The 7,849-nt window shown below is 35.0% G+C and overlaps 1 protein-coding gene across 2 annotated transcripts in view; it reads left to right on the top strand.

The window, feature by feature from the left end:
- The first annotated feature begins 6,763 nt into the window (after positions 1-6,763).
- Positions 6,764-7,849, top strand: part of Tmem232 (transmembrane protein 232) — a 256,123-nt gene continuing 255,037 nt past the window's right edge. For both annotated transcript variants that reach the window (XM_048811573.1, XM_048811574.1), the window contains exons 1-2: positions 6,764-6,990; positions 7,092-7,221. The gene's annotated coding sequence lies outside the window, so the exon portion shown is untranslated. The remainder of the gene's footprint in view (positions 6,991-7,091; positions 7,222-7,849) is intronic.

Raw genomic sequence — 7,849 nt, 5'->3', positions numbered from 1 at the left:
CAAGTTATTGATGGAGAGCAGTTTGGCAAATCATATCAAAAACAAAACAAAACAAATTTTATCTTTTGACTCCTAAATCTTAGGAACAAATAATCTTGTTTATGATATGCATAATACAAAATTTGTGGTGTACTTGCTCAAAACAGGAAAAAAATTATAGCAATCTAAATAGACAGTAATTATTAATATATATTATTAAATGATACATCCATATGCCCTTTTAATTAAGATATGTTTATTGAGTACCTGTCTTGCACCAGGTATTATTTTAAGCAAGAGTGATAAAGTGGTAAATAAGCCAAAGTCCCTGCATTGTTAGAAGTAACAGTTCAGGGAGACAAATACCAGGTTAGAAATATATTGTGTTAAATGATGAAGCAAATATAGATAAAACATTGTTAGATAATAACAATTATATTTTTGAAAACTGAGTAGTAACAAAGGTCATTTTTTTGAGAGTGGCATTTCTAGAATGAGAAATAACCTTTTTTTTTTTTTTTTTTTTTGTACCAGGGATTAAACACAGAGGGGGTTTTAACCACTGAGCAACATCCCCAGGCTTTTTAAATTTTTATTTTGAGATAGGGTCTTACTAAGTTGCCTGAGGCTAGCTTTAAAATTGTGATTCTCCTTCCTCAGCCTCCCCAAAGGATGAGATTACAGGCATGAGCCATTATCTGAGTAAAGTGAAAAAAGGACAAAGAACATGTGTAAATGAATATCTGGGAGAAATATTTTCCAGTAGCGCTAAGCATATGATCCTGACAACAGGCTACATAGCTAGTGAAACCTATAGGAAATGAGAGTCAAGACGAAGCTAGAAGCCAGATCTCACAGGGCAAGATGGATATCGAGGGAATACATTTTAGGTTTTTCTTAGAGTAAGAAGTGATATGACTTTATTGATATATTAGAAGGATCAACCTGGTTTCTGTATGGGGCAAGGGTGAAATCCTCTGTACTTAGTAGGCCACTGTAAGCTGCTAAGGCTAAAGATAGTATTAACTTGATCTAGAATGGTTAAGGCAATGTGAGCTTGGAATCATGGTGTTTTTTTAAAGACTGCATTAGGGATGAATGTTCAGTGACATGAAAAAGTTTGTGTTAAAATGAAAATATTTATAGTATGATCTCACATTTTAATAACATTTATAAAGATACACCCAATAGAATTATATGTACAAAATGACAAGATTATATTGTGTCTGAGTGTGGGTTAACATGGTTTTATCTTTTTGCTTGCATTTTCTAATTGCTCAAAAAAAAAAAACCCTTAGAGTTTTTCCTAAGAATAATAATTATTTTAGTAAAAAAGAAATTAATAGAGCAGATTCGATTATAATCAGAGCAATAAAGATTACTTTATTGAATTACTAACTCTGTACCTTTTAATCAGCAACCTCTAGAACACTATCAAAGTTCTGTCATCCTCTATTTCTTCAAAATATTTTTAAACAATAATGCTGAAATAATAATTATCCAAGGTTTATAGCTTCAAACTCATTTGAGAGACTCATAATACAGGAATTAAAATATGCATTTTAAAAATTGTCACATACATTATTTGAGAATAACAGTGTAATTATTTGTATTGGCTGTCTGTTGCAGCATAACAAATAACTCACATAACAAATTGAGCAGCCAAAAGCATTTGTTATCTCATAGTTTCTCTAAATTAAGATTTTTTTAAAGAGAGAGAGATATAATTTTTTTAATATTTATTTTTTTCAGTTTTCGGCAGGCACAACATCTTTGTTTGTATGTGGTGCTGAGGATCGAACCCGGGCTGCACGCATGCCAGGCAAGCACGCTACCGCTTGAGCCACATCCCCAGCCCCTAAATTAAGAATTTGAGAGTGACTTAGCTGGGTGGTTCTGACTCAGATCTTTTATGAGGTTGCAGTTAAGACTAACTCTGGGTAGAGTTATTAATCTTAGCTGGTTTTGATTGGGGCTGGAGGATCCCTTTCCAAGACACCTCACTCAGACAGTTGTGGAAAGAATACCTCCATTTCTAGCTGATTGTTAGGAGGTTTCAATTTTTTATCACATGAAGCTCTTCGCAGAGCATCCTGAAAGTCCTTGTGACACAATGAGGGGCTTCTTCCAGAATAAGTGATTCCCAGAAAGAACAAGAGAGAAGCACCATATCCTCTGTATTATTCTATTCCTTGGAAGAGTCACTAAATTCAAACCTATAGCAAGGGGACAAGGATACGGCTCCGTCTTTTGAAGGGAATATTACCAAACCATTTGTGTTCATATTCTAAAAGCACCACAATATTAAACCATTATGTAAAATCAATGAATAGAGGATATTTGTAGGCATCAAAATTTATAGTTAGGAAAAAAAATCTACTTAACTATTAACAGAATAATATAGATGAAGTTTTTTACTTTTCTCTTTAGTAAATAAATTTCATGAATTAATTTTCTTTGAAAATAGTCATGATAGCATGCTATAATTTAGATTTGATTTGAGTGTGTTCCTCAAAGGTTCATGTGCTAGAAAGTTATTCCTCAAATTAGCAGTGATGAGAAGCGAGAAGCAGGAAACTCTTAAGAGATGGGGCATAGTTGAAAGTGCTTAAATCACTGAAGATGCTACCATCTGAAAAAACCCAGTTAAATCCTGTAAGTGATTTGTTATTCAGAGGCCACTGGATCCCTGGCCTCTGAATTCCTCTTGCTTCTTGGTTCTCCATGTGATCTCCCCTCTCATGTGCATTCCTACCCTGATGCCCTTTGTCTTGGTGTGGTGTAGTCAAGGGGGACCTTATCAAAGGCCAAACAGATGGGGCTGCCTAATCATTGACTTTCAGTCTCCAAAATTCTTTAAAAAGTACCCAGACTCAGATATATTCTTTATAAAGTTCCTATCCTCAGATATTTTATTATAGCCACAAAAACAAAGGCAAATAGAAATCCTATAATCCTAAAATAGCTAATAAATATTTTAGAAAGTCTATTCATCATTCAAATTAGCCAAGTCCAGTCAGACTCAAGTTAAAATACAAATAAAGAATAGCAGATTATTTTATCAATTTCAAGAGTTAGCACACAGTGTCATGGTCCTGACAAAAGTCCAGAAAAGTAGGGCACTCATCTACATTAACATTTTACCAAATTCTGACACTAAATGAATTCAGCTCACTCGACAAAGTAAAAATCACCTACATTTTTACTCAGGAGTTCACACAGCAACGTTCATTAGGCAGCTACTATTTATGCACTAGTCATAGTTTTAGGTATTGTGATGCCACAGTACATTATTTTTTATTTTTTATTTTATTTTATTGTTTTAAATTTTTTATTGTTGGTTGTTCAAAACATTACATAGTTCTTGATATATCATATTTCACACTTTGATTCAAGTAGGTTATGAACTCCCATTTTTACCCCCGTATACAGAAGTACATTATTTTTTAAAGATGGAATTCAATAATACTCAAAATACTTTATTTCTAAAATAAGTTAAAATTGGATAATTAGAAAATATTTTTAAATAATATTGCTGGTGGTGTGTGTGTGTGTGTGTAAATAATATGATGTAACAATCCATTATAGTAAATTTGACTCTGATTACACTGTTAGGAAAGTTAAGGAAAAAACACATTCAATATTTAAATTCTTAGTGGCACACTCATATAATAAATGAATGAAAGCAAGAATATTTTATGTTGTGAATTGGGTATCCATTTGTTTTCCATTGGCAAGTTTAATCTCTTTCAACTTCATAAGACTATAATAGTTTATGTTAAGTAGATTTTAGTGAGCTAAATTACTGAACTGAATTTTCTACCTCTCTAGAGTAGCATTATATTTTACCTTGGCACCCTTATTGTGGCCTCATGATTTATGGGCACCCTTTGATTTGGTGCTAGGTCAGGTCTCATTCTTTGGCAAATGGATATTAATGGATGTGACCCAAGAAGAGTCTTCACTGTGTTATCTCGCCCTCTTGGGCTTCTGCAATCACCATGAGAAGAGTAACCACCTCTTGAGTAACCACCTCCTCTTCACCTTGGGCTGCAAGAAGAGGTACTTGGAACATGGAAGGACAATGTATGCTGTGCAGCCAAAATGATAACAAATATCCAGTGCTTGAGTCTTGATATAGACATATGCTCTGGTGCATGGTGTTAGTGAGTGGGGTAGTATGTATGTGAATGTATGGCAGTAGTTGAGGGTTGAGAGGCAAGTATAATTTCAGACAAGGGAGGAGCATGTATAAAGTTGTATATTGAGGAAACTCAGCTGTGCAGAGTTTTAAAAAAGTTTTGTTAAACAACAGAGCAAAATCAGTTAATTAAGTGGTGGCCATATTAAGAGGTTAGGATGATATTGACATGATATTTTTCTAATTTGCTAATTTAACAGCCATTTCAAGATTTAAAAATTTGGAACACGAGTAACAGATTTGAGTTTTTAAAACTTCACTGTGGTTGACAAATTAAAGGGAAAGGGGAAAACCAACGTTGCTATTATTTATTTATTTTCTTTGTTTTGTGGTGCTAGAGATTAAACCCATATTATGCATATGAGGCAAGCACTCTACCAACTGTGCTATATCCCTATCCCCTATTTTATTTTTCTTAAAAAGTTTCTAAGTATTTTAGGTTTTACTTTAGTCTTAACAGGTCTCATATTGGCTAAATATCTTAAACCCTAGGGTTATACCAAGATTAGCTTACCATTATTATTTCTTATTTTAAGTTTAGTTTCTCTAAAATTTATTCTTACTATGGTATGAGATAGTACTTGAATTTTTTTTCCTAAATTGTGCTCAAATGCCACCATTTTCTCCATTTAATTAAAAAGGCAACATTATCACACACAGTTTTTTAAAAACATATTTTTTCTGTATTCTATTTTATTTTACTGATAATATAAAACTTAAAAGGTTTTCACACAGGCAGGTGTGGTGGTGCACACCTGTAATCTCAGCTACCTGGGAGCCTGAGGCAGAAGGATTGCAAGTTCAAGGCCAGCCTGGGCAATGAAATGATATCCCATCTCAAAATAGACTAAAGAGGGCTGGGGTTGTAGCTCAGTGGTATAGTGCTTGTTTAGCATGCATAAGTTTCTGGAATCAATCCCCAACCTCCATTATTGGAAAAAAATTTCGCAGTAGGTTTTACTATGTAGTAAGCCAAACTGTCCTACCCTTGATTCTGTTTCATAACTTTGTTGTCTACCATGCCATTTACTATTCTAAGTGAGCTTTAAAACCATTTCATTTTTTACCTCTACTTTCCTTACACACACACACACACACACACACAAACACACCCCACACGTGGACACTTTGGGATTTGAAATGTATTCACATAAAATTTATATAGTAACCTTAAGAGTTTCGGTTTTACAGTATTCTATGAAATGTTTCCTCTGAGGATTCTATTTGCTGAGGCCTGCATATGCCCTAAGTGTTCTCATAAAAAAACAAATAATATATTTCTATTTGTTCAAATCTCTCATTTTAGTGTATATAGAGTAAGTTTAGGATTGAACTTAATGCCTTCTCTCATTATAAAGGCACTCCTTTATTTCTATCCTTCATGAATATCTCCACTCCTTTCTCACACTTTATTATTTTAACCTTCATTTAAAAAGTTGTAAACATATCATCCTTTTCAATTACGCCCCCATCACGGGTAAATTAATTATTTAGGTGTATCTGGTTTCATGGCTGAAGAGCAGTTCTTTCCAGTCTCAATTTCTACATTTTTGAATGCTTAATTTTGCTTAAATTCTAAGAGATTTATTTTGAATGGTTTAAAACATTGAAGGAGTGATGGCAGTATTTGTGAATGCTTCTATTTACATATATATTCCTTTGTCTTCTTAGTAAAATCATTTCATACGCTATTGTGTTCTCTAAATGCACTGTAAACTCAACTTATTTCATATTATAAAGTAGAGTTTTTTTCCCCAAATTCTTCTATTCTTTTGTGAATAGCCTGGTTATTTGTCTGTCTGTTTTATATTTTTAATATTTCCTCTAGATGTCTTGAAATTATCACAAAAACCTCACCAGCTTGTTTTGTAGGTGCCTTCGTCTTCCACATTCGCTTTATTTGGAATATGACAAACATCTTGATTTTCTGCCTCATGTCTTTTGCTGTTGTTGCTGTTCAGAGCAAACATTTTCTTTGCCTACTAATTTTTTGACGTTATTCATTTTTTGTTCTACCTTTTTGAAACACATTCTATGTGGTTTGGCATTCTACAATTTGCTCTCTGGGATAGATCTTTCATAGTTTTCTCAGTTTCACTGTTTTTAGTCACTCTCAATTTAGTGATCTAATAGCAAGGATGTTTTTGTAGAAAAGATGGGAATCAGATATTATAAATTGTTTTAAATACCACAACCTCCTGAAAAACAAGCACACAAAAACCAAAAAATACTTCTTTGGTGCTTTATATCAACGGAAAAATATAATTCAAGATTGATCTACTTCTATTTCACACTAGCTAAATTCTTTTTTGAAGTTCTTAATTTTTTTAAGGCAATTTATTTCACAGGACAATCTCTGTAAGTTAGCTTTGAATTTCATCAGAAATGCACTTTCCCATTTTGCCATATGTTAAAACACTTGTAAACATTTAAAGAACATACAAAGTTACTCCTCCGTTAGTAGGCATAGGAATTTTATAAGAATTTAAATTAGATTTTTTGCGGGGGTGGGTGCTTTTTTAAAGGCACTCTTTTGAGTTTAAATTCGCCCCCTTGTGGTTAGTTCATAGCAGAACACCTTGGCTGCTTTGTTTACCCACTGTCCAGTGCCAGACACAGGAGGTTCCAGATTTTCTATACAAAAGAAACTTAAAAGCAGAAACTTCATTTGAAGTCACAGCTATGCTGTTTTTATTTTCAAATTTAAATTGGGGCGGAAGCTGTCTTTCAAGGAGGCCTTAAGACACCAGGAATCACTAAGGCACTGCAAGCCAGTTCCTGTAGCGGGTGCTGGCCGGATGTAGTCCAAAGTAGGTACCGTGTTTGAATAGACTCGTTATTATGTGCTTTATTGTTGTATTTTTAAAGCCTTTCATTCACATTGCTTTTATTGTTCCGAAACTGAACACAGATATGGTGGAAGTGGGGAAGAGCCGGTGGAATTTCACTTACACGTCCTGATTGGCTAAGCTCCGAGGGACGAGGACTCCCTCAGCGTCCTTAGCAACCAGCTCTGCTTCCCAGAGGTCCTGAGCGCGGTGGTGAGTAACTGCTGCGTCCTACTTCTGATGACTTGGGAGCTCAGGATGTTGCCCATGCACAACCTGGAGCAACCTGGAGTCTCAGCAAGATCCATACTTGGGGCCACTGAGTCTGCTTTTTTAGTGTCGCTTACTTCTGGCTGTTGGAAGAGACACTTTATGCCCTCAGGCAGGCTCACCATCCCAGCAGCATCCCCTCAGATTAAGAATGTTAGCCTGTCCCAGGTCTATCCTGGAACAGCCACAAGAACATTTGATAGGGGAAGCGTTTTCCTGGGGACACTAGGAACTTTCTTACTGCTGTGAATGGAGAAATTCGTTTAATTGCCTCTGGACTCCCTTTTTCAGGGGCACCATAAATCAGAAGCCGGCTTGCCTCTCTCATCAGTTGTCTGTAGTTGCTAAAATTGCACCTTGCACTTGCACATTTTTCTTTTTTTGTAATTTTTTGCACTTAAAAAAAAGGTCAAAAGCTGGAGTGCAGTGTGTGTGTGTGTTTGTGTGTGTGTGTGTGTGTGTGTGTGTGTGGGAGAGAGAGAGAGAGAGAGAGAGAGAGAGAGAGAGAGAGAGAGAGAGAGAGAGAGAGATGAATGATAGATGATGAAGATTGATGTAGTAATGAGTATTA

This window comes from Marmota marmota, unplaced genomic scaffold (assembly GCF_001458135.2).
Source record: "Marmota marmota marmota unplaced genomic scaffold, marMar, whole genome shotgun sequence".
Lineage (NCBI taxonomy): Eukaryota > Metazoa > Chordata > Mammalia > Rodentia > Sciuridae > Marmota > Marmota marmota.
Note: the sequence above shows the minus strand (reverse complement) of the source record. Positions and strands in the feature narration are given on the sequence as shown.